The following is a 26,839-nucleotide window of genomic DNA, read 5'->3' as shown; positions in this document are numbered from 1 at the left end:
AATTCAACAAAATGTGGAGTCCAGAAGCCTCTGGACCCCCCTACACTCTTGGCACTCAAGTAGGATCATCTCTGAAAGGAGGTGGAAATATGCTTCTACCCCCTTTCAGAGATGCTCCTGCTTGAGTCCGAAGAGTGGGAAGCCCATATAATAATGGAATATAATAAAAATAGGGGCAAACAAGCCAAGGATGAACCAGTAGGAATGCAGTGGCGTTCTGCTACACAACCAGAACTTATATTTGGGAATCAATTAGACATAGGGGAAAAGGTTGAGCTGCTGAGAATCGGGATTGGAAGGAATAGTTTGGAAGATTAGACTCGCCCAGGCCAGACGGAATACGGGTCTGGGCCTGTAGCGAAAAGGCCTGAACAGAAAGGGCTAGGCCAGAAGACATGCCCCAGGCCTGTGGAGGACACAGATAGCTGGCTGTGTGTTACGTGCCATTTTAGTCCTCTGGTATAAAGAACAAGGGAATTATTTCTAAATCAAATTTACTTGTGATGAGGAAGTGCCAGGCACCAATTCCAGAACGGGCAAAGCAATTAATAGGTTTTGGGATTGTCTTTTTACATCAAGAGATTTGTTTAGAACGGAGCAGAACTTATCAATAAAATGAGGCATTTGGATAAGGCACACTTTAGGATTATCCTATTTTAGAATTTGATAAACAAATCTATATATAAATAAAATCCAGATTAGGTTTTTAAAAATGTATTTTATTGTAAACTTTATGGAGGAAGATGATTATAATCTATTTTATTGTGTTTTGAACTTTTAAAAATAGAAAAATAATACAAAATAAACATGAATAGTAATACATTTTTAGTCAATCCCTTCTCACAATATTTGAAATGTGTAATGATAAAATGAATTTTAAGCCAGAAAGGGCACAAACTGATCTCTAATATTTCTGGAGATAACAGAGCAAAAACAGAATATTACCCAACAATCAAGATTGTTTTAATGTCCAAAAACATTTTACTGACAGAATTATACTGAAAATCTAAGTGATGAATTATTAAAGAGTAAAACTCACTTGTCATTTTTTACTTTTTAAAGATAATATTTAACCTAATTCCAGGAACTTACTGTGACACACTCTTCTATATAATCAGTAGCATGCATTGACTTTCTGCTCTTTTTACTCCGCTAATTTTGGGATTCACTTTATTAACTGCCTGGTGCTTTTCTTTTTTAAGTGCAATGTGTTATGATGCAGAGTTAATTTGAAAATACTTTCTGAATCTTACCAGTACTTACTCATGCATAAAAACAGAAAAATAAATCATAAATCATTTTTAAAGAGCTATTTTAGATTAAAGGGTACGTAAGACATGATGCCATGTGAATGTGTACATACATGCATCAATTTAAAAATGTAAAAATCAAAAGCAGGCAGTTACATCCTTTGACTTTTCAATTCTGCTTAATCTTAGTAGGAATTTCCCAATGCTTATGAAATGCTTATAAAACCTAAGGATCATCTTTTATCATTTTGAATACATTATTTAACAGCAACACTATGATTGATCACTTAGTTTAATTTAGGTTGATGAGCTTCAAATATTGTATCTTTTCACTTTAATATTAACTTCTGTTATAAGGAAACAAGAGTTAAAAATCCAGTTTTTCTTGTCTGTTTAAATGCAATAGTTAATGAATTGAACAGTAATGCTTTTTCTTTAAAAATGGCATATTGAGAGCACTTGAATTCAAAATGAGAGAAAATCACAGCATAGCTAACTGGTGTTGTGTGCTGTGCCGTAGGCTGGGCACCGATCTAAGTATTTCACATTTATTAACCCATTTAATCTTCAGAACCTAGGAAGCAGGTGAACTTATTCTACTTTTACAGAGAAGGAAAATCTCACACAGAGAAGGTAAGTTGCTTGTTTAAGGTGTGACAGCTAGTAAAGTTTTGCATTCCGATGTCTTCTGGTTCCAGAATATGTACTTCTGAACCATTAACTATTCCATTAACCATAGTCAATTCTAAGGTAACACATTAAAAGAAAAGAAAAAACCTCACGTGAAAAGGTTGATATGTAACTATATTCTCAAGGTGCATTTGGAAATCTGTTGGGAATTATATTGAAGCATGATATTTTCCCCACCACTTTTGCAGTCAATCTGTATGCTTACAATTGTGAATGAGCCATAATAAAGACTGAATTGGCCTACAAATAGGATTTTAATTTTTCTCTTGGGTGGTGAAATTTAATAAGCTGGTGAATAATTTACACATCCTGAATTGTTATCTGTATTTTTCTGGATAAAGAAAATATGACTTTGAATATGGATATAAAAGATTATGTAGGCCAATTGGTCAAGCTGCCAAAGATATGGTTATAACATCCTTTCCTGCAAACAAGCTATGTTTTGCTGGATTCCAGTCAGCTGAACTTATTCTCTTCTGTAGTGAAGAATTGTTTCTATTTCTCAGGAGGACACACAGTGGCAGAGAAGCAGGTTCAATAACTCAGAGCATCTGTCTCAAATGTCCCAGGTTAAGACCTCTCCTAAAGGTCAAGAACGAATCACAACAGCTGCTTAGTTACCCAGCAGAATAATAAACAGTTCTCAAGCCCAATCTCTCTGTCTGCAAACATACTGGGTCTCTCACTCTTTACTGCAACATTTTAAGGTGAATTGTAAAGAGTGCTCTTGTTTACCAAGCAGATGTTAGAGTATTAATGGTATACTATTTACATCTCCTTGGTGGATGTCAAAGTTTGTGTTTGCTTGCCTTGAACCCTCCTTATTAACACAGCTGCCAGAGATGGTCTGTGAAATGTTTGAAACATTGCTGAGAGCTGCTGCTAGGAACCACATTCTCGCCACATTCTCAGCATAGAAATCAATATCAGTGAAACGTGTCTCATGTTGGTGCATTTATATCAGGCACCTTATCCTTCAATCTGCTTCCCCATATTCAGAGGAATACATCATATTCATTTTGCAAAGCGTATCAGGGAATCTCCTTCCAAGATGAAGTGAGGCAATCAATATGTATTGTTTTTGCTGCCTATAGCAATGACTGTTCAATATTTAATGGATCTCAAGCTGTGTAGCATTGACTACTCTGGCCAAAATCGTAGGCACCCTGGAAAATCAGTGCTTGTGTTTAAAGCTTTCTATTTATTCTGCAGAGAAAGAGACAATAAAACAGACTAAAGAATAATGGCGGGTCAACAATATCTGGGGTGGAACCAAAAAAAAAAATCAGCAACCACCAGCAATAATAAATAAACAAGTTTGTTTTAGAAGAAGGAGGTATCTGCTAATTAATTTTGAAAGGGGATATAATGGAATTCACTCTGGCTTTTCCATGGGAATACACATCACACAAAAATATTAACAGACAACTCTTGAAATCTGTCAAAGCTAATCTTACAATGTTCAAACACATGGTCAATTATTTCTAGGTTAAATTGACTTATTCAGCTGTGGTAACATAAAAGGCATGAATTTATAAAGTTTTGGGTTTCTTATGGATACGAGTATATTAGTTTTGCAACATTCAAGAGACAAAATCCCTCTCATCATTTTTGCTATAGATTATAATCATAAAATTATGTGATATGCTATCAATGATTCGTTCATAGTTACCATCATTAAAAAATCTATTCCTGTGATTTCTATAAAAGCAATAACAACTAAATATATGTATCCATGGGAATAATTTTATAGCAGGGCTAAGTGAGCACTAAGGTTTAGTAGGTGTGATGGAATTGGAGATTCTCAAGCCACTTTTTATTTGCTATAGGGTAAAAGTAAAGAGTAAATGTTTTCCTCTTGTATTTCTAGTTTGATTCTGTATATCAAGTGATTGAATAGACCTGCAATACAATGAAAAGGAAAACAAAAACAAAAACATAAATAAAAAACCATCAATTCTCCAGGCTTCTCTTTCCCAGATAAGGAGCTAAACCCCAGAGATAGTTTCCCAGAGTCAGGTACTGACCTCAGAGCCCCAACTCCTGGCCACATGAAAATGTGTATGTGTGAGCTATGCTTTCTTTTTGTCCTGGAGTTATAAGGGTTCTGTTGTTCGGAATATCATGTTGGATACCACAGCTCTTGGTCACTGTTAAAAGACTAGTCACCATTTTCACAAAATTTTTACTTTTCTAGAGTGAAAATTCCACCTCCTCAAACTAAGGAAAAATCTTCCCTTTCCCCAACAGAGTTTACTTTGGGCTAGCACGTTTCCCTACTTCTGTCCCAATGTTCTCATTAGAGAACATTGAAAGCCCTAAGAATTAGTTCATGCCTAGTAAGTCCCAAGTATGTTTTCAGTGTGCACAAAGGGCTGCGTTTCTATTTAGGCGGAGCAGGCAGCTGCCGAGTGGTATGAATTCAGAAGAAGCTCTGACTTCTCCCTCTTCCTTGCCCATTCCAAAATCTGCTTTCCCCACCTGTTCAATGGCTTAGGACATTCCTTTAACAGTGGATAAAAGCTTTCAATTTATAATTAGAAATATGACTTAGGAAACCCCTCTGCCAGAGAGTCCCAAGCACAGCGGCCGAGGTTACTTTATGGGGTGTCAAATTTCTCTTGGCTTTGGCTGCCACCCAGAACATTCAGAAAATCTTTCCACTGTGCTGCTCCCTAGCCTGCCACCATCTTCTTGATGTATAGGACTAGGGCAGCAATAATGTTTCTGTGAGAAACTTTATTAAAACAGACAAAATTCAAAAGCTGTTACACGTTTTTCAAGTGTAAGTTACACTATGTAGAGCCCCAAGGATTACTGCTCGGTGTTACAAAGGTGTGCTCTTTTAGAAGAATCCTCTGTGAATCACTAACGTGAAATCTGAAGTAGTGCCCCTGGCATTAGCCTTCTGTCCACATAACCTGCTTCCTTTTCTTTCTACGTCGTAGTATTCAAATGTTGTGATTGAAGCCCATTTTCAAATGCAAGTTTTAGGTGTTTAATTTGAAGAAACAAAGTTTCACACCAGTTTTTAAACTGTTACAGGAAAGTGAAGATGAAAAAAAAAATACTTTCCAGAGTTTTTGGAAACCTGCAGTCACTTGTAGTACTGGCTTGCTGTTTGTATAGAGCTGTACACTTCCTTAACTGTACTGTTCTGTGTGTCAGGAAACTATTGAGTGTTTCAGTAAACATATGGCTTTGCAAGGGTGCTAGCTTGGCTGTTACCTGTCTACACAGCAAGTTATATCCACTCTAGACTGTATCAGCTAGTCCACGTAGTTAAACAGTATTAGAAAACATTACTTTTACTATTGATCTAAATTTGTCAGCACATGCAGGGAGGGTTTACAGTAAGTATTTTAGTGTGGCTGGATATAGTATTGTAAATGTCATAGGGAATTCTTGATGTGTTATACCAGATTTAGGTGTGGCTGGTCATTTTCCAGTAATGCTAGCAATACATTTAATACCAGGAATTTCTACCTTGAGGCTATTTCACTTTCAATTTAACCAGTCTAAAGAAATAATACCCCTCGGGTCAGTGTTGCTTCTGAACCCTTTGATCTTAGTGCCCTTCTGCTTGGAACTGTGAAATGGGTACCTTCCTATTGGCACAGGTTAGTTGAGACCTTACCCCAACCTGATGTCATTTTCCACCTCCTAAAAATAAGGAAAAATCTTCTCTTTCCCCAACAGAGTTTACTCTGGGCTAGCACGTTTCCCCATTTTTTGTCCCAATGTTCTTATTAGACATTTTCCCAAAATGAATTAGGAAAAAAACAAGATGATTCTCAGTAAAAAGGGTTAATCACAATGGCTACCCATTCTGGGTGCATACATGCTTTCAGTAGCTCCTAGAGTCCGTATATGCTGAGATATCCTTTTGTATATGGACATGGAGAAGGCAAAGTTGCTATAAATATTCAGGGCCCCACTATGGAAGATAATAATTCATTATCATTGTTATTGTTTCTGTGAGGGAGCTTCCTTTGAGGGCTGCTGTCAGTTTTCCTTTCCTGAAAACAGAGATTTTGTTTACTTTTGTAATACACACCCTTTGTTTCAGGAAAATTACTGGGTTGGGTCTGTTAGGTTCGTAAAATTAAAGCAAGCTGTTACCAGAGTCATCCATTGCTGTAGAAGAAAACAAAATAGAGTAAACATTTGAATGAACTTTGTTAGAGACTAAAATTTTAAGTGTTCAATTTCATATCTAAGTTCGGCAAATCATCAGATGGACTGTTATTTGTTTTGTTTTACCTCTGGTGAGTAACTGTCAGAACCATTTATCAAATGGATATGTTGTATTATTCTTAAGTTAATCTTCCAAGCAGAGGTTTTAGATCTACCAACTGTCAGTTAAAGTTGTTTCTCCTTCTGTCATTTAATTAAACTGGACTATTGGGGTCTCACCTTGGTGTCACTTATGATTTAATCATTCAGATTTGAGAAGTAACTGTCCTTTGTATCTCCTGGAATACAGAAATCAGACCGTCTCCTAGAGAGGGGGTTGGAAGAGGAAATTGGAAATGGGAATGGTCACTGAAAAAAAAAAAAGAATAATTCTACTCTTCTTTGTTGAGCATGTGTTAGACTATGGAGAAAGTGTGTTCTTGTTTTGTAACTAAAGAGTAAAGAGTTTTCGGATTCCATATTTAAATGCCCTAGAGATGCTTGTTAGCAGGGAGCTTTCAAGAACTGGGCAGAAATCTTGAGATTAAGTTGGGCTTCTCTGGGCCATAGGAGTAATTGGGGTGACACTGACCATGTAACTGGCACATATACCATAGCTCTGTTATCCTCTATATCCTAGATATTCTTGAAATAAAAGTAAAGCACCATAGCCTGTCCTCATCTCTGCTTTGACATTTAAGAGCCACAACTTTGTTCGTGCCTAGAGTAAATATCAATGAGGAATTGAGTTTAACAACATGGACATCAATGAGGAATTGAATTTTTAACAACTCTTCTGAACGGTCTTATCAGGCAGGTGATATTATTATCTTTATTTTATAGCTTAGGGAAACAAAAGGAAAGAGGTTAAATAACTTCTTGTAGGTCATACAGATGTGCTAAGTGATTTGTAGTGCTCAGGATCACAGTTTCATTGGTTCATTCTTTCATTCATTCATACATTCATTTTGTGCTTTCTGTGTGCAGGTCACTATTTAAATAGCTTGGGATCAACCAAGGAACAAGACAGAAAATATCCTTGCTCTTCTGGAGCTTATCTTCTACTGGGGCAATGGCAGTAGGAGAAAGAACTATGCACCTTATAGATTAGAGAGGAATTCCTCAGAAATACTAAGAAATTACTCATGGAAAGAAATACTAGAATGAGTATACTTTATGTGAATGGGGGGCATGTGGGGACTTGAAGTTTGAACATCAGAAAGTAAATTTAATTAAAATTAGAATCTGGTACACCTGCAAGGTGATGTTTCAAGCACAAGAATGTTTAGTGGAGGTAATGCATGCATTACTTTTCACGTTAAATTACATATATAGAGAGAGTAATGTGTGTGTGTGTATATATACACATATATAATGTGTATGTATGTTTATATATGTGTGTGTGTTTATGTGTGTGTGTGTTTGTGTGTGTGTATATATATATATATATATGTATAAATCAACCTAAGTTCCTTTCTACGAATAGCTTTCCTGAAGAAAAGGAGTACACACAAGAAACCTAAAATTGGGGTGGGCCACAAAATTGGAGAAGGACGGAGTATATGTTCTGGTATAATAGTTGTCATATGAGACAGTAGGTGATTTTTTTCTAGCTTTATTGAGTATAGTTGACAAAATTTGTATATATTTAAGGTGTACAATGTGGTTATATATGTATACATTGTATAATGATTACCACAATCAAATTAATACCTTCTTACCCCACATAGTTACCATTTGTGTGTGTGTGTGTGTGTGTGTGTGTGTGTGTGTTGTGAGGACACTACATATCTGCTCTCTCAAAGTATTTCAGGTAAACAATACATTATTATTCACTATAGTCACCATGCTGTACATTAGATTCCCCAGAATGCATTCATTTTATAACTAAAAGTTTGTACATTTGAAAAATATCTCCTCAGTCCCCCACCCCTACCCACCCTGCCCGTGGTAACCACTGTTCTATTGTTTGCTTCTGTGAGTTTTCGTTTTTTTAATTCGACATATAGATGTGTTAACACAAATTATATGTAGCCTGAGAAGGTCTCTGTACTTCTATATTTGAGTCCTTGTGGATAAATTGTAACCTAGCTTAATAGAGAAGATTGAAAACCTAACTTAGGAGTATGTGCCTGTAGCAATAGCCAAGTAATGGCCAAGCCCAGCAGCCATACTTCAACCATTCATACATTGCTGAGTGTTCAAACTGTGTTCAAATAAGGCATACGCTGAGCTGTAACCAATCCAGCTGTTCTGTACCTCTCTTCCAATTTCTGTATGTCATTTTCTTGTTTTTGTCTATAAATCTTCTTCTACTACATGGCTGAGCTGGAGTATCTGGGAATCAACTGTGGTTCGGGGGCTGCCCAATTTGTGAATCGTTCATTGGTCAAACTCCTTTAAATTTAATTCGGCTGAAGTTTTTCTTTTAGCAGATGAGAACATAGAGCATTTGCCATTTTTTTGTCTGGCTATTTCACTTAGCATAATGTCCTCCAGGCTCATTCATGTGGTTTCAAGTGGCAGAATTTCCTTCTCTTTATGACTGAATAATATTTCATTGTATAAATGCATCAAAATTTATCCATTTATCAATTGATGGACACTTAGAGTGTTTCTAAATATTGGATATTGTGAACAATGCTGCAATAGACATGGGGGTGAGAGGACACAGATACAGATATCTCCTTCAGATACTTACTTAATTTTCTTTGGATATATACCCAGAAGTAGGATTGTTTCCATATAGGAGTTCTATTTTTAATTTGGGGGGAACTACTATACTTTCTGGAATTGCTGTGCCAATATACATTCCCACTAACAGTGTACGAAGTTTCCCTTTTTCTACAGACCCTTCCCAACACTTACTATCTCTTGCCTTTTGGTAATGAATGTCCTAACAGGCAACAGTCCCCAAACATTTTTGGCACCAGGGACTGTTTTCATGGAAGACATTTTTTTTCCATGGACTGAGAGTGTGGAATAGTTTTGGGATAATTCAAATGTGTTACATTTATTGTGCATTTTATTTCTATTATTACATTGTAATACATAATGAAATAATTACACACCTCACCATAATGTAGAATCACTGGGAGCCTTGAGCTGCATTGAAACAGTCCCATCTGGGGGTGATGGGAGACAGTGACAGATCATCAAGCATTAGATTCTCATAAGGGGCACATAACCTAGATCCTCTGCATATGCAATTTACAATAGCGTTTGTGTTCCTGTGAGAATCTAATGTTACCACTGATCTGACAGTGGGTGGAGCTCAGGTCGTAATGCAAGCAATAGTGAGTGGCTGTAAATACAGATGGAGATTCCTTCATTCCCCTACTGCTCACCTCCTGCTGTGCAACCTGGTTCCTAACAGGCCACAGACCAGTACCATGGGGTGACCTGTTAGCAGGGGTTCCCAACCCCTGCTAACAGGTATGCTGTGACATCTCTTTGTAATTTTGGTTGGTATTTCCCAATGATTAGTGATGTTTAACATCTTTTCATATACTGGTGGGCTATTTATATATTTTCTTTGGAAAAATGTCTATTTAAATCCTTTGCCCATTTTTAATAGGGTTATTTGAAGTTTTGGGGGTTTTTTTGATATTAAGTTGTATTGAATGCCTAATGTTTGGATTTTAACATTTTATCAGATATATGGTTTACAAATATTTTCTTCTATTTCTTAGCCTGTCTTTTAATTTTGTCTATAGTTTCCTTTGCAACACGAAGCTTTTTACGGTGATGTACTCTCACTTGTTTAATTTTGCTTTTATTGCCAGAGGTTTCAATATCTTATCCAAGAAATTATTATCCAGACCAATGTCAAGGAGCATTTTCCCCACTTTCATCCTTGGAGTTTTATGGTTTCAGGTCTTACATTTAAGTCTTTAATCAGTGTTAAGTTAATTTTTATAAAAGGTTCAACAGAAGGGTACAATTTCATTCTTTTGATGTGGATATCCAGTTTTTCCAACACCATTTACATATTGAAGAGACTATCCTTTCCTAATTTTATATTCTTGGCACCATTGTCAAATATTAGTTGACTGTACATGTGTGAGTTTTTTCTGGATTACCTGTTTCATTCTCTTTAATTTTTTGAAAGACTTTGATAAGAATTGGTATAAATTATTCTTTAAATGCTTTATACAGTAACCTGTGAGGCCATCTGGTCCTGGAGTTTTCTTTGTTGGGAGATTTTTGTCTATGGATTTAATCTCCTTACTCATTATGAGTCTGTTCAGATTTTCTGTTTCTTCATGACTAAGGCTTGGCAAGTTGTATGTATCTAGAAATGTATCTGTTTCTTCTAAGCTTTCCAATTTGTTGGAGTATAACTGTTCACGGTAGTGTTCTATGTGGTATTGGTTGCAGTGCCTCCTTTTCATTTATAATTTTGCCTGAGTGCTCTTTTTTTTCTTGGTTACTCTGCCTAAAGTTTCATCAATTTTGTTTATCTTTTTAAAAAAACAACCCTTAGTTTTGTGCATTTTTTACATTGTTTTCCTAGTTTCTATTTTATTTATTTTTTCTCTGATCTTTATTTTTTTCTTTCTGCTAACATTGGGTTTAATTTGCTTTCTTTTCCTAGTTTCCTGAGGTGTAGGCTTAGGCTTTCTTTGCCTTTCTCACTCCCCTTCCCTCCCCTCCCCTCCCCTCTCCTCTCCCCTCCCCTCCCCTCTCCTCTCCCCTCCCCTCCCCTCCCTCCTCTCCTGTCCTCTCCCCTCCTCTCCTCTCCTCTCCTTTCCTTTTCTTTCCTGACAAGGTCTCACTCTGACACTCTGTTACTCAGGCTAGAGTGCAGTGGTGCAATCCTAGCTCACTGCCACTCATTGAGCTCATTGCTCTCCTGGACTCAGGCAATTCTCCTGCATAGCTAGAACTACAAGTACATGCTACCACACCTAGCTAGTTTTTAAAATTTAATTTTAGTAGAAATGAGGTTTTGCTGTGTTCCCCAGGCTGTGCAGGTATTCATCATAAACTTCCCTCTTAGGGGAAGTATGTAGTAAAGTACTGTTGCTGCATGCCATAAGTTTTTATATGTTGTGGTTCCATTTCATCTGTTTCAAAGTACTTGATTTCCCTTTCGATTTCTTCTTTGATTAATTGGTTGTTTAGGGGTGAGTTGTTTAATTTCCACATTTTTGTAAATTTTCCAAAATGCTTCCTGTTATTGACTTTTAGTTTTATAACATTGTGTTTAAAAAAGGTATTAGGTATGATTTCAATCTTATTAAATTTGTTAAGAATTGTTGTGTGACCTAACATATAATCTGCTGGCCATTTGTTGAAAATGCGTTATTGTAGTTCCCTATTATTATGATTAAAGTCTGTCTCTCCCTTCAGATCTATTAATATTTGCTTTATACATTTAGGTGCTCTCATGTTGAGTGCATATTTATTTACAATTGTTATATCCTCTTGATGAATTGGTTCCTTTATCATTATGTAGTCCTTTTTTGTCTCCTGTGACAGATTTTGACTGAAGTATTTTGTCTGGTAGAAGTATAGTCACACATGCTCTCTTTTGGTTATTATTTTCATGGAATCTCTTTTTCAATCCTTCTTTCAGCCTATTTGTGTCCTTAAGACTAATGCGAATCTCTTATAGGGAGAATATTGTCAAATTTTTTTAATCCATTCAGCTCTGCTATGTCTTTTGATTGGATAATTTAATCTATTTACATTTAAAGTAATTATTGACAGATAATGATTTATTACTGCTATTTTGTAATTGTTTCTTGGTTCTTTTGTCATTTCTTTGTTTCCTTATTTCTCTCTTTCTGTGTTCCTTTGTGATGGGATGATTTTCTATAGTGGCATTTGTTTATTTTAAAAATTTTATCTTTTAGTTATTACAGGTTTTTTTGTGGTTACCATGAAGCTTATATAAACCATTTTATAACAGATCATTTGGATAACAACTTAATATCTATTGCATAGAAAACTCTAATCTTTTACTCCCCTTCGTTTTTGTGTTATTGATGTCACAATTTACATATTTTAGTATTGTATATCCCTTAACAAACTATTGTAGTTATTACTTTTAATACTTTATTTTTAAACTTTTATTCTAGAGTTAAAATAATTTACACATTACCACAATAGTACTAGGATTTTCTGAATTTGACTATGTGTTTACCTTTACCCGTGATTTGATACTTTCTGATGTTTTATGGTTTTATTTAGCATTCTTTCATTCAACTTGAAGAACCCTCTTTAGCATTTCTTACAAGTTAGGTCTACTGAAGATAAACTCCCTCAGCTTCTGTTTGTTTTGGAATCTCTCCTTCATTTCTAAAGAACAGCTTTTTTTGGTATAGTATTCTTAGTTGGCAGGCTTTTCGTTTTGCACTTTGAATACGTTATCTTACTCTCTCCTGGCTTGAAAGTTTTTTCTGAGAAGCCTGGTGATAGTCTAAAATTCCCTTTTATGTGATAAGTCTCTCTCTCTTTTTTTTTTTATACTGCCTTAAAGATTCTCTCTTTGTCTTTGACTTTTGATAATTTGATCACAATGTGACTTTTCTGTTTTTTTTTTTTTTTGAAACGGAGCCTTCTCTGTCACCCAGGCTGGAGTGCAGTGGTGCAATCTCAGCTCACTGCGAGCTCCGCCTCCCAGGTTCACGCCATTCTCCTGCCTCAGCCTCCCAAGTAGCTGGGACTACAGTTGCCTGCCATCACGCCTGGCTAATTTTTTGTATTTTTTTAGTAGAGACAGAGTTTCACAGTGTTAGCCAGGATGGTCTCGATCTCCTGCCCTTGTGATCCGCCTGCCTCGGCCTCCCAAAGTGCTGGGATTACAGGCATGAGCCACCACGCCCAGCCACAATATGACTTTTTAAGTTTCCTTCTTAGGATCCTTGAAGCTCAGTGAATCAGAATGTCCATATCCCTCCTACATTTTGGAAAGATTTTATCCATTATTTCTTTAAATAAGCTCTTTGCGTCTTCTCTCTCTTCTCCTTTGGGGAATTCCATAATTCATATATTTATTTACTTTATGGTGCTCATAGGTCCTTCATTCTTTCTTCACTTTTTTTTTTCATTTTTTTAAACCCTATAACTGGTTAATTTCAAATAAGTTGTCTTCAAATTTGCTAACTCTTTTTTCTGCATAACTGAGTCTGCAGTTCTCTATTGTACTTTTCAGTTTTGTCATCATATGTCTCAGCTCCAAGATTTGTGGGTTTTTTTAAATGAGTTCTATTTTTTTATTAAACTTCTCCTTTGTTCATGTATTGCTTTCCTGATTTCTTTTAGTTGCCTATCTGTGTTCTTTTGCATTTCACTGAACTTTTTTTCAGAATTATTATTTTGGAATTTTTTTTTATCAGGCATTCATAGAGATACATTTCTTTATGGTCAGTTACTGATCTCCTTGGGTAGTGTCACAATTGCCTTGTTATTCATTTTTTGGGAAGCTTTGAGTTGGTGTCTGTGTATTTGAAAAGGCAAATAACTGCCCCTAGAACCAAGCATGCTGATCTTTGTCACTCAGGAGATCCTGAAATGGCCCTAAAGACTGATTTCACAGATAAAGACTTTCTCCTCTTCAGTCTCCATACTGATGAAATAGCCTTCAGGATCACAGTCAAGTGTGATTGGAGGCCAGTCATGTGGCTGCTTTTGGGTTCACAGTGGAGTCTGCTATTTTGGGGGCTTTTACTAGATGTGTAGACAAGAGTGTCTCCCTCCAGGTCCCTGGGAGGACAGCTGTTCTGCCACTAGGTGGGTCCCTGGTCAAGCAAGACTGGTGCTGGACTGAGACTCAGAGGGGCTGCAGCTGAAGTACAGGGCTCCTTCAGGATCTATAGCCAAGATAAAAATCTTTAGGCTTGCATCTGGGGCTACAAATGAGCATCATCCCCTGCCTGATTCCAGAGTGGGGAGGACTGCCTATGGACTGCATCTGGGAGAGAATGGAGTTGGGTTGCAGGGCTACTTCAAGACCAACACTGGGTTTGAAGTCAGTGAATTTGCCTTTGGGGGCATGTCTCCTTCTTGGTCCCTGGGCAGGCAAGACTTCTCTCAGAATGCAGCTGAAAAGGGCTAGAACTAAGTTACAAGGCCATTTCAGAATCTCCTGTGTGACAAAGATCAGCATGCCTGGTTCTGGGGGCACAAGCAAGTGTTTCTCCTGGCGGGACTCATAAACAGCACTGCTCTTAGCCTAGAGCTTACACGGGCTGCTGCAGCATTCATATCCAGTGAAGTGTGTGGTCCTGTTACCAAAGGCATGTGATTCTCTTTAAGTCCCTTGGCAGATACTTCTAATAGCAGGACCAAGGCCTAATGGGGCTGTAGCTGAGTTTACAGAGGTACAGAGCTGTTTTCAGATTTGGAACCAGAACCACAGTTGCTGAGTGTGCCACCTGGGTGCAGGCCTTCCCTGTCAAAATGGCCTTCCTCTGTCTTGGGCTCTTGGGCTTCACCAGTGTTTTTCAACCATCTAAGTGGTCCCAAAGCTCCCACAAAGGCAATTTTGTCTCTGAATTGTTGTCAAATCTTGTTGCTCTTGGGTGATGTAAGCAGGGGATCTCCTATTCCACCACCTTGCTAAAGTCACTCCCATTAAGTAATTTTATCTAAAGTTTTTGTTCCTTATATTTATGACACTTGGATATTCTTCTCTCCTTGCTTATCTTTTTCTCTCTTTCTGGTTTAATAACCATAAGAATTGCTAGTCTCATGAGCCATTGTATACTATTTTCACTCTCACCATAGTTTTCTCCTGAGTCTTTAAATCTACCGATCTGCCAGTTTCTTTCTCTTTTCCCTCAATTTTTTTTTCATATGATTTATATGGCTTAATTTCCTCAAGTTTATGCTCTTATTTTATTATGTGGACAAAGCTATAGAAATTTTATGAAAAATTTTATAAAGAAAAATCTTGAGTCATTAGGTAATTTCTTTTTATTTGCCTGCTACCTGACAGCATTAATAGCTTCAACACATGGTGATTGCATGTTTTTTTTCCCAAAACTGTTGTGGAAAAAAAAATGAATGGCATCAGGAAATGACTGAAATTCACAGTAAGAGTTTTTAATGCATTTTCTAAGAATTTGAACCTCAGCTCTGCATTCTTTATGTATTTCTTTGAAAGATATTAACTTATTTTTTATGTAAAAATTTGGAATGAAATGTTAAGTGAAAATTTCCAAGCTCAGTCAGTATATGCAGGGTATACATATGCAATATATACCCATTATAGGTTATATTAATGTAACTTGCCCATTTCTCACTAATATGCCATTACTTTTTTGTATTATGCCAGTATTTTACTTTCTCTGATTCTTAGAACCTGCCATGGTCTTTTCCCCTTTATCACATGGTAGCATAACTGAAAGTAAATATTTTTCCCTGCCAATCACAGACACATAAACTCCATGAATATTGAATTCATTTTGTCCACTCTCCTAAATAAGGTAAAAGGAAAAAAAAAAGAGATTTCAGGTATCTCTGGTGAAAATAATAAAGGTATTTACTTTGCATTTATTATATGTATCTATTCATTGAGAAGTTGAAGATGTTCAGAAAATCTGCTGACTCTGCTAATGATCACAGTGAAAGAGTGTATCAGTAACTATTCTCCTTATAGTTTAGCATATGGCATTTCTTCATGAACATGGCAGGTACATTATTAATGTATATTCTGCAGTTATTGATTGCAGTCTTCTGCAAGTTTTTCTTCATGTCTTTTAAGCTCTGCACATGAGATTACGTGCAGAGGATACATGGAAAATACATGGAGGATTTTCTTTTTCTTTCCTTCTTTTTCTTTCTTTCTTTTCTTTCTTTCTTTCTTTTTTTGAGACAGGGTCTCACTATAGCTCACTGCAGCCTCAACATCCTGGGCTTCAGTGATCCTCCCACATTAGCATTCTGAGTAGCTGAGACTACAGGCTTGAGCCACTGTGCCTGGCCCAAGGATTTTTACACATACTTGATAAGTGGACACTTTTTATTTTTTTTGAGATGGAGTCTGACTTTGTTGCCAGGCTGGAGTCCAGTGGTGCCATCTTGGCTCACTGCAACCTCTGCGTCCTGGGTTCAAGTGATTCTCCTGCCTTAGCCTCCCGAGTAGCTGGGACTACAGGTGCGTGCCACCACGCCCAGCTAATTTTTTTATTTTTAGTAGAGATGGGGTTTCACCATGTTGGCCAGGATGGTCTCCATCTCTTGACCTCATGATCTGCCTGCCTTGACCTCCCAAAGTGCTGGGATTACAGGCGTGAACCACTGTGCCTGGCCAAGTTGACCCTTTTAATATTATAGCATATTCCTCTTTGTCTCTGGTTATACTCATTGTCCTGAAGTTTGCTTGGATAATATAATGGTAATACCAATGTTTTTATGTTTAGTGTTGTTGGCATTTCTTTTTCCTTCTTTTATTTTAATAGGTCTATATCTTTATATTTGTTTCATCTCTTGGGTATAGCATATAGTTAGTTTTTCTCTAGGGATTGTAATAACCATCCTTAATTCGTCACAAGCTACCTTTAATTAATGTAGCACATGTATAATGTAAGACATTTACAACATCCTTTATGCTATTTTTATGATACATTTTATTTCTGCAAATGCTGTTGTGTCCGGAATTAGTGGGTTCTTGGTCTCACTGACTTCAAGAATGAAGCCGCGTACCCTCGCGGTGAGTGTTACAGCTCTTAAGGTGGCGTGTCTGGAGTTTGTTCCTTCTGATGTTTGGATGTGTTCGGAGTTTCTTCCTTCTGGTAGGTTCGTGGTCTCGCTGGCTCAGGAGTGAAGCTACAGACCTTGGCAGTGAGTATTACAGCTCATAAAAGCAGTGTGGACCCAAAGAGTGAGCAGTAGCAAGATTTATTGCAAAGAGCGAAAGAACAAAGCTTCCACCGTGTGGAAGGGGACCCGAGCGGGTTGCCACTGCTGGCTCCAGCAGCCTGCTTTTATTCTCTTATCTGGCCCCACCCACATCCTGCTGATTGGTAGAGCCCAGTGGTCTGTTTTGACAGGGCGCTGATTGGTGCGTTTACAATCCCTCAGCTAGACATAAAGGTTCTCCATGTCCCCATCAGATCAGTTAGACAGAAAGGTTCTCCAAGGCCTCACCAGAGCAGCTAGATACAGAGTTTCAGTTGGTGCACTCACAAACCTCGAGCTAGACACAGGGTGCTAATTGGTGTGTTTACAATCCCTGAGCTAGACATAAAGGTTCTCCAAGGCCCCACCAGACTCACGAGCCCAACTGGCTTCACCCAGTGGATCCTGCACCCGGGCTGCAGGTGGAGTTGCCCGCCAGTCCCGCGCCATGGGCTCTCACTCCTCAGCCCTTGGGTGGTCGATGGGACTGGGCACTGTGGAGCAGGGGTTGGTGCTCCTAGGGGAGGCTCGGCCACACAGAAGCCCATGGAGGGGGTGGGAGGCTCAGGCATGGTGGGTTGCAGGTCCCGAGCCCTGCCACGCGGGAAGGCAGCTAAGGCCTGGTGAGAAATCGAGTGCAGCGCCGGTGGGCTGGCACTGCTGGGGGACCCAGTACACCCTCCGCAGCCGCTGGCCCGGGTGCTAAGCCCCTCATTGCCTGGGGCCGGCAGGGCTGGCCTGCTCAGAGGGTGGGGCCCGCCAAGCCCACGCCCTCCCGGAACTCCAGCTGGCCCGCAAGTGCACACACAGCCCCGGTTCCCGCTCGCGCCGCTCCTTCCACACCTCCCCACAAGCTGAGGGAGCCGGCTCCGGCCTTGGCCAGCCCAGAAAGGGGCTCCCACAGTGCAGCGGTGGGCTGAAGGGCTCCTCAAGTGCCGCCAAAGTGGGAGCCCAGGCAGAGGAGGTGCCGAGAGCGAGCAAGGGCTGTGAGGACTGCCAGCACGCTGTCACCTCTCACTATGAGCCCTATGATATATTGTTATTTTTGCTTAAGCAATCAACTGACCTTTTTGTTTTCTATTTTAAAACTTGATTGTAGGTAACTCAATAAAGGAAATAAAATAATGTTTCTTATTTCCCCACATATTTACCATTTTCAGTGCTCTTCATTTTTTTATATACATCTGAATTCTCACCTGCTATGTTTACCTTCTTCTTGAAGAAACTCCTTCAGAATTTTTTTGTAGAGTGGGTATGGCTGCTAGCAACGAATTGTTGGCTTTTGTTTATCTAAAGAGTCTCAATTTTATCTTTAATTTTAAGTGATATTTTTGGTAAATATAGAATTATATGTTGACAGGTTTTTTTCAGCACTTTATTTTGTTTTATTCTGCCCTCATTGCTCTTAATGAGACAACAGCCATCATCATGCTTATTATTGTCCTCTTGAATGCAGTATATCTTTCTCTCTGGATGTTTTTAAGATTTTCTCTTTACCTTTGGTTTTCTACAGTTTGATTATGATATATTTAAATGTAGTTTTAAAAAAATATTCATCCTGCTTGGGTATTACTTTGCTTCCTGAATATGCATTTGTTTTTTTTTTTTTTAACATTAAACATTTTAGCTAATATTTCTACACATATTTTCTGCCCTATTAACTCTCTTCTCTCTTAGGAACTTCAGTTACATTTATATTAGACCATCTGGTATTTTTAAATTTTTTCCTGTGCTTCAATTTGGATAATTTCTACTGACCTGTTTTCAGATTCATTGGTGCTTTCTTCTAATTTCTCCATTCATAATTATGGCATTGAGAGAATTTTTAATATAGATATTACATAGGTGTTTTATATGATTAAAAAAATTGCACACCTCAAGTCCATTCCTGTTAATTCCGAAATATGGGATATCTGAGAGTCTCTTTCCTTTGATTATATTTTCTTTTGAGTCATATTTTCTCACTACTTCTCATGTATATTTACTTTTATCCAATCTTGGACATTGGAGAGATACATCCTAGTGAGCTGGGATTCTGTTATCCTCTTCTAAAGAATGTTTGGTCTGGTTTTGGTAGGGAGTTAAATTTATATTGATTACTATGGACTTGTGGAGGTTTGAGTTTAGGCTTTTTTTATGGTATGTCTATTTTACTGTTTCCCTTACTAAGATGTGATCCTTATTTCCAAAGCTTGGTCTTTCTCAGGTTTTAATGGAAAATCCTGAATTGTTTACTACTTTCTAACTTGGCAGAGTTGAGCTTTCAAGCCTATTTCCCCTAAAATGGGAAACTTTCAGAATCTCTCTTCATTCCTTTCAAACTTCTTCATGATTCGCATGGGCCAATTAGGTTCTTGTCATATACATGCAAAGTTAAGTGTCAACCAGTGATAGGAGGGGAATTTTATGCAAATTTGGGGCTCCTGAACTTCTTCACTCAATTTCTCAGACACACAGTCTCTAATTCTGACCTCTGAATCATCATCCCAGGGAGACTTTTGTTTTTAGCTTGAGTTCTATTCCTTGTGAAATGTTCGACAGTGGCGTGCCCTCAAAAGAAAACCTATAAAAACATGAATTTTACCAATGTGCTTCCTGTTTCAAAACATGGATTTTCTCCAATTTCTATCTGTTTTGTTTGCTTTTCTGGGCCTGAAAATACATGTTTTTAAAAATACTTTATTCAGAGGTTATTATGTTATAATAATAAGCTACTTTGCCATAATGAGGAACATGATTCTGTATCTTCCTTATGGAAAGTCATTTTATCTACTATCCGTCTTTATAAGCTGTCTAAAATCAAATTATTAAAAAGACAAATCATTTTGTATACTAATATCGATTTTTGTATGATAGACTCCTTTTATATGGACCAGAATATGAAATATTTTACTAACACACTATAGCCTTGATGATTTAAGGAATTATGAAAAATAACCAATTTGGCTGCATTTATGACAAAAAGTATTACTTTCTATGTCTATTTTATATTATGTCCTTGTGTTCAGAGTGAGCTCTTAAAAGGTATACCTGGTTTGTAAAAAATATTTTAAAAGTGACTTTTATGTCATTACTCACCACATACCTGACACTCACTGGTAGACACTAAGGCAAATTCAATTAGGATGGTAAATTTTTCGGTAGTGGCAAACGCTTGGCTCAGTTGGCTGTATTTCAAATCAGAATCCGTGTCATCATTAGGATATAGATCAAGTAAATGAGGAGTAATAAGGAAACTAAACCCATTAAAAACTTGGCCAGAACTTGGCCTTACTAATGATAACCATATGCAAGAGCACACAATATGCTGGTTTCTTTGCCAAGAATTAGTATCTCTAAAGCGAAACTCCTTTAAATTCCTCTAAACATGATCAAATGTAGCTGTCATCCATATTCCTTGCTCTGTTTGACACACAGCACTAGATGAAGCAACTCTTTTGCTTCAAGAAGAGATGTCTCCAAACCCATGTCAGTCTTCTCCTTTGTTGAGCATTATTTTCAGCAGAATTGATATGTCCCAGTGTATAAAGGAGAATATATCACTACAGGTGTTCTTTACAAAATGTATGGACATTGGGGTTAAAATATACATCTGGCTCATCTGAGATGTGTGGCACTGTGAAAGTCACATATCCTCTGATTCTGAGTCTTACGTTTAAAATGGAGAAATATAAGATATAGTCAAGGAAATTTTCTGAGAATTAAATGAAATTATGTAAAGAAATAATTTTGTTATTAAATGTTAACTATTTGTTACATTACTTTTTTTATTTAATAAGGTTTTACTTTACTTGGCTTAAAATACTCAAAGTTACATATAAGAAGTTTCATCTGACATTAAGCTTTTGATGATAAACGACCAAAGTTTTAGCATATAAAGTAGGCAGCTTTGCCACACAATGAATTGATGTTAAATGGGGCACAGATAATAAAGAAGAAAAACTTAAGTAATCAAAGAATTATTAGCACTCTAAGACTGAGTATCTAGTGGTGAAGGGCTCATTTAGGTTTTGGCAACAGAGAGAACTGGATCCACGTACAACTCTGCCATTGTACCCTTGGCCAAAATACTTAATCTCTAAACTTCAGTTTTCTTATTTTTACATGGGTTTGGTATTAAATATCTATCTTAGAAATGATTAGTGAGGCATAATGAAAAAGGTACATGTTAATCACTGAGCCATAGGCCCAGCATAGAGTGACACTCATAGGATATTTTTGTGTGTTGTTATTAACTCAGTAATCAAGGTGTGTCAAATATTTTCCCAAGTAAAATAAAATGACCCGAATAAGGGCCAGACATGGGGGCTCACATCTGTAATCCCAGCACTTTGATAGGCCAAAGCGGGAGGATCACTTGAGCCCAGGAGTTTGAGACCAGCCTGGGCAACATGGCAAAACCCCTTCTCTACAAAAAAATACAAAAATCAGCCTGGTGTGGTGGTGTGTGGCTGTGGTCCCAGCTACTCAGGAGGCTGAGATGGGAGTATCACCAGAGCCTGGGAGGTTAAGGTGAATGTAGTGAGCTGCAATCTTACCACTACATTCAAACCTGGGTGACAGAGTGAGACCTTGTCTCAAAATAAAATAAAATAAAATAAAATTTAATTTGGAATATTATACTGATTTTATTGTCACTACATTAATTGCTTTATGCATAGTACTCATTTGAATTTACCAAGATCCTGTAAAAAATTTTTAACCATGCTTTACCAGAATAAAACTGAAGCTTGGATGGGTTAAAAACCATGGAATGAATAAGGTAAGAGGTTGGGATATGAACTAAAGCATATCTGACTCTACATTCCATACTCAACAATTCGATTATTTTAAAATTCCTATAATGTCATAAATCATATAACAAAATTATTTTCAGGCCTCAAATTCTGGCTCAGAAATTACAGTCACTATAAGCTTTTCTATCATGTTGGTGAGAGATACACCAAAGTCAGAGACCCCATTTTTGGGAATTAATTGGTAGTTTAATAAGAAACCTAAATATTTTTAGAAATAAAATTAAATAATGCTGTAAGCAGCTGATCCAGAAATGATTTAAATATGCATATTAATCACACACAAATAAATGCATGAGTGCTAAGAGTTTGCTGGAAAGCTAGAAGTGTCTAAACTCAAATGATTGATAGGTAAATCAACAACAATAAAACAAAACAAAGAAAAAAGGCAGCAGGATTTTTAAAACAGATATGATACAGAGGTGGCAGGAAATAAGCTTTCAAAGTGAGAGATGTAGTATGCAAAGAAATTCCCTTTAGTCAACTTGATTTTTAGCCATATTTCAAGCCTATTTAGAAAACTGAAATTGAATAAGGTAGTGTGGATTATCTTATCTTAAAACACAACCCTTTGGGTATATACTTCAACAAAACTTTCCTTTTAATCAATTCTATTTATTTTCATGTTCATTTTCTTTCCCTTTCTACATTCCAAGGGATATATTTCTTTTAATACTTTTTATATAATCTACAAATCAAGGATGGTCTTATCTAACAGTCTCTAGAGTGACATACCTCTTATTCTTTAAGGATTTAATCACATTTTGACACACTTTTAATAGGAAAATCTCGTTTACTTTTACCGACTATTGAGAGATCCCAGTGGTTCATGAGTTTTGTGGGTTTTTTTTTTTTTTGGTGGTGGTTGTTGTTGTTGAATTTGAAAAGAGGAAAATAGAGGGGCAAAAGTAAGTGAATATGTCCAAAGCCTCTGAACAATAAAAATGCATTGGGGTAATTGTAAAAAGAAGAAATTTTGGAGGGATGATTGGTTTTTTACTAAAATGGTAAAGTATACATCTTTATACAATCAGCAGTATACAGGCATCATAATATGAAAATACATTTGTCATGTAATTCCTATCACGAGAACCTGGGTAAGACCTAGACTATGTTGTTGTAATATCTTTGGAAATTGCATGTGGGTGAGAATTACAGTTATTCAGGCTTTTGTCAGATTATTAAAGATAAGTGATGATGAGGGTCACTAAAATGAATATTCTTATCAAAAAAGAAAAATTACATTGGCTATTAAATGTGTTAAGAACAGGCTTCCATAGAACACTATGGAAGATAGTCACTATGAAAGAATTTATTATGGGTTTGATGGTAAAGCTAGACTGATATAAGAACAATTTCCATATTTGAGGAAGAAACAAAAGATTTTTATAAAATATCACTTTAATTAAAAAGATAAATTATGGTTATAGGATATGCTAATTTTTATTTTTATTAAGTTTAGTCACTTAAAAACAATTTATCGACTTTTGATAAATTGTTTTTCTGTTATCTGTGTTTGTAATTATTGTCGAGTGATGAAATTGATAAGCTTTAATTTTTATACTGTTTTTGTTTAATATGAAATATAAATATTTTGTAAGCATGTTTTATTTACATTATTGAAAACATGAAGCAATTTTTAGAGAGATGCATATATACAAATAGGTGATAATATTTTAAAACCTTCCTGACATTTATTTTTATTCACTAGATTCTTATGTTATTAATTGGGGGATATCTTTATACCTTAAGTAAGACTAATTACTTAAGGCATATGCATTTAAAGTAATTAAATGCATCAGAAACATTATTTTTCTCTACTTAACAATATGGGAGTATTTAGATTTCCACTGAATAAAAAAATTTCTTGGGTGATATAGCCATATATTTTTATCCCTATGTCTGTGCACTTAAATATGTGGCAAAATAACAGTATTAGTATAATAAGTAGATATTTAGATGTTTTTAGTTTTTCTTTACTTCTTTGTATTTTCTAATTTTCTTATAAAATGCGATAAATCTCTATCAAAAACTTGTTTTAATTGGAAATCTAAACAATGGTAAAATCAAAAAGTAGAAAAATAAAGGAAAGCACTTACATATTAAATGACAGAGAATAGTTTAACATGGAAGCAGTGGAATATCCTGGAGAAGTGTTTGTTTCTTCTTACACGCTGATCAGGAAGCAAATGCTGCTAGTTGCCTAGTCAATATATCCAATCTTTTTTTTTTCCATCATACAAGTGTAATTACAATTTTTTCAAGGTAGCAGTGTGTCCCGTTGAATGCTCTCATACTTGGATGTGACACAGTATTAGCAAATGAGATGTGTATTGTACAGGTCTTGGATTGTTTTGCTCTTCTCATATAGGTGCTGCCTCCATTTCTTCATCACTTCATTTGTTTGTTGTTGTTGTTGTTGTTGTTGTTTTGTTTTGTTTTGAGACAAGGTCTTGCTCTGTCACCAAGGCTGGAGTGCACTGGCCGGATCTCCACTCACTGCAGCCTTGACCTCCTGGGCTCAAGCAATCCTCCCACCTCAGCCTCCTAAGTAGCTGGGACTACAGGCACATGCCACTGTGCCCAGCTAATTTTTGTAGAGATGGGGTTTCACCATGTTGCCCAGGCTGGTCTGAAAATCCTGGGCTCTTGGCCGGGCACGGTGGCTCATGCCTGTAATCCTAACACTTTGGGAGGCTGAGGCGGGCGGATCACAAAGTTAGAGGTTTTAGACCAGCCTGACCAACATGGTAAAACCCCATCTCTAATAAAAATACAAAAATTCGCCGGGTATGGTGCTGCCCGCCTGTAATCCCAGCTACTCAGGAGGCTGACACAGGGGAATCGCTTGAACCCGGGAGGCAGAGGTTGCGGTGAGCTGAGATCACGCCACTGCACTCCAGCCTGGGCGACAGAGCCAGAATCCGTCTGAAAAAAAAAAAAGAAAAGAAAAATCCTGGGCTCAAACGATCCTCTTACCTCAACCTCCCAAAATGCTGGGATTGCAGGCGTGAGCTACCACGTCTGGCTCTTCATCACTTCTTATTCTTGTTGCCTAGAATGTGAATGCAGCACCTAGAGGATGAGCAGCCATCTTGCAACAGTGAGGACAAGGGTCACATACAAAGTATAGAAAGCAGAAAGATAAAGGGGATGTGGCTCTTGACAATATCCTTCAACAACTGAATCTTTCTCTAAACTTCTATTTATGTAGGGACATAAATATAAGTTGCCATTTTTTACAGTTTCAGTTAAGTTGGAGCCGAACATGTCTTAACTAGTAAATGCTAATGTAGGTCTTCCAACAGGAAGCCTGTGGTGCCTAAACATCAAGAGTTCCAGAAAATAAATAGCTCTTTGATTCAGTACTGCCTTCATTCCAGGCAAAATAGACCCCTCTGAGTCCCATGGCAATACCCACATCTCTTGACATACGTCCTTAAAGCAAAAGTTGACTGTGTCTGAATCCCATAAATAGTTTCAGATTGGGCCAATGCCAGCTGCAAGAAGGACACTGCTTTGGAGGTCAGAGAATATTTGAACAATGAAAACAAAGTCATTTAAGAATGAATATAAATCAGTTGACTTGTCAAATCCGGTGTCTCAACAGCATACATGAAATAGTTTTTTTTTTCTATTTTAAATATATTTTTCTCAGTGGTGCTGAGTATCCATTTTCTTGCTTCTCTTCATATTCTAAATCATGGCTCTACAGGTTCTCACAAATGTGAGTGTTATTCAAAGCAGTTGCACATAGCAACTGAAGTATATTTTTCAATATTAAACACTATATATTTCTCTCAAATTTCAATATGTATAACTGGATGCAAAGTTTAAAGTATGATATCATTTCTAAATATTGGCAACCAAATAGACATTAAATGTCAGAATTAAGAATATTTTTATTTTATAGAGACTTCTAAGAATACTGATTAACTTTTTAAAAAGTAAGGAAAAATGTTCAGCTCTTTATTAAAAGGCCATTGATGGCAAGCTTATGATAATGCTGCTAACATGTTTGATAAAGCGAATAGCAGCCAATATTTTGGCCAAAGATCCATGACATTCTTTGTGCTACTTAGGGTGCACAGTTTGAGTTTTTACTAAAAGACATATCTTCAATTTTGCCAGAATTGATGACACTCAGGGAACAATTACAAATTTACAGTCAAAATTTTCTAGACTTTTTCACATAGGAATCTTAATAAAGCCTATATAAAATTTGAGATTACAACTACCCTTGGACTTATGGTTGAAATGCCATCTAAATGTTATTAAAGGGGTTAAAATTGGTATAGACAAGATACAAGATGCATGAGAACAGGTAAAATAGATCTGCAGCTAAAGATGTCATTTTTTGTTAAAAAAAGTAATGAATTTGAAATATGCATGAACTGCATTTTTGAATATGAACTATTGCTTATAATAGTTTAGTAAAAGCTTACAGAAACTCAGAGATCTACATTTGGTAATCTCAGTTTTAAAGGGACTAATTGCTTTAAAAGCTTTAAATGTTTTTTCCCCCTCTGTCAAAAATAGACTGCATGTGAAATATACAGCAAAAGCATCATTCCATTATGATATAACAATAATAGAACACAAAAACTAAAATGTTTGCTTGAACATGAAGAGGGATATTTGCATACAAGTAAACGCCAAACTAATATTTAGAAATTATTTTGTAACAAATATAGTTCAAGGTATAGTTATGATTGAGTAGTATATTGCTTTTTAAAAATTTTCTATATGGTAAAATAAAATATTATACAACTTACATGTTAAAATGACAATTTATGATTTGGGATCTTCTTTGTGTGATATGTATAAACCAAGGCTCATTCCAGAATCAAAGTATTGATTTAAGAATTGTATTGATATTTCCAATTGATGATGACTCAATGGAACAATGTCTTCTTTAAAATTTGAAAGTATAAAAAACAATCTAATTAATAAAAGTAATAACTCAATAAATTTGGCACATCTGCCAATAAAATACAAATTATGTTAAAAAGCTTCTTTCTAATTAGACCATAACTTACGATTTTTTTTTTTTTGAAATGGAGTCTCACTCTATTGCCC

This window comes from Nomascus leucogenys, chromosome 7b (genome assembly GCF_006542625.1).
Source record: "Nomascus leucogenys isolate Asia chromosome 7b, Asia_NLE_v1, whole genome shotgun sequence".
NCBI lineage: Eukaryota > Metazoa > Chordata > Mammalia > Primates > Hylobatidae > Nomascus > Nomascus leucogenys.
Note: the sequence above shows the minus strand (reverse complement) of the source record.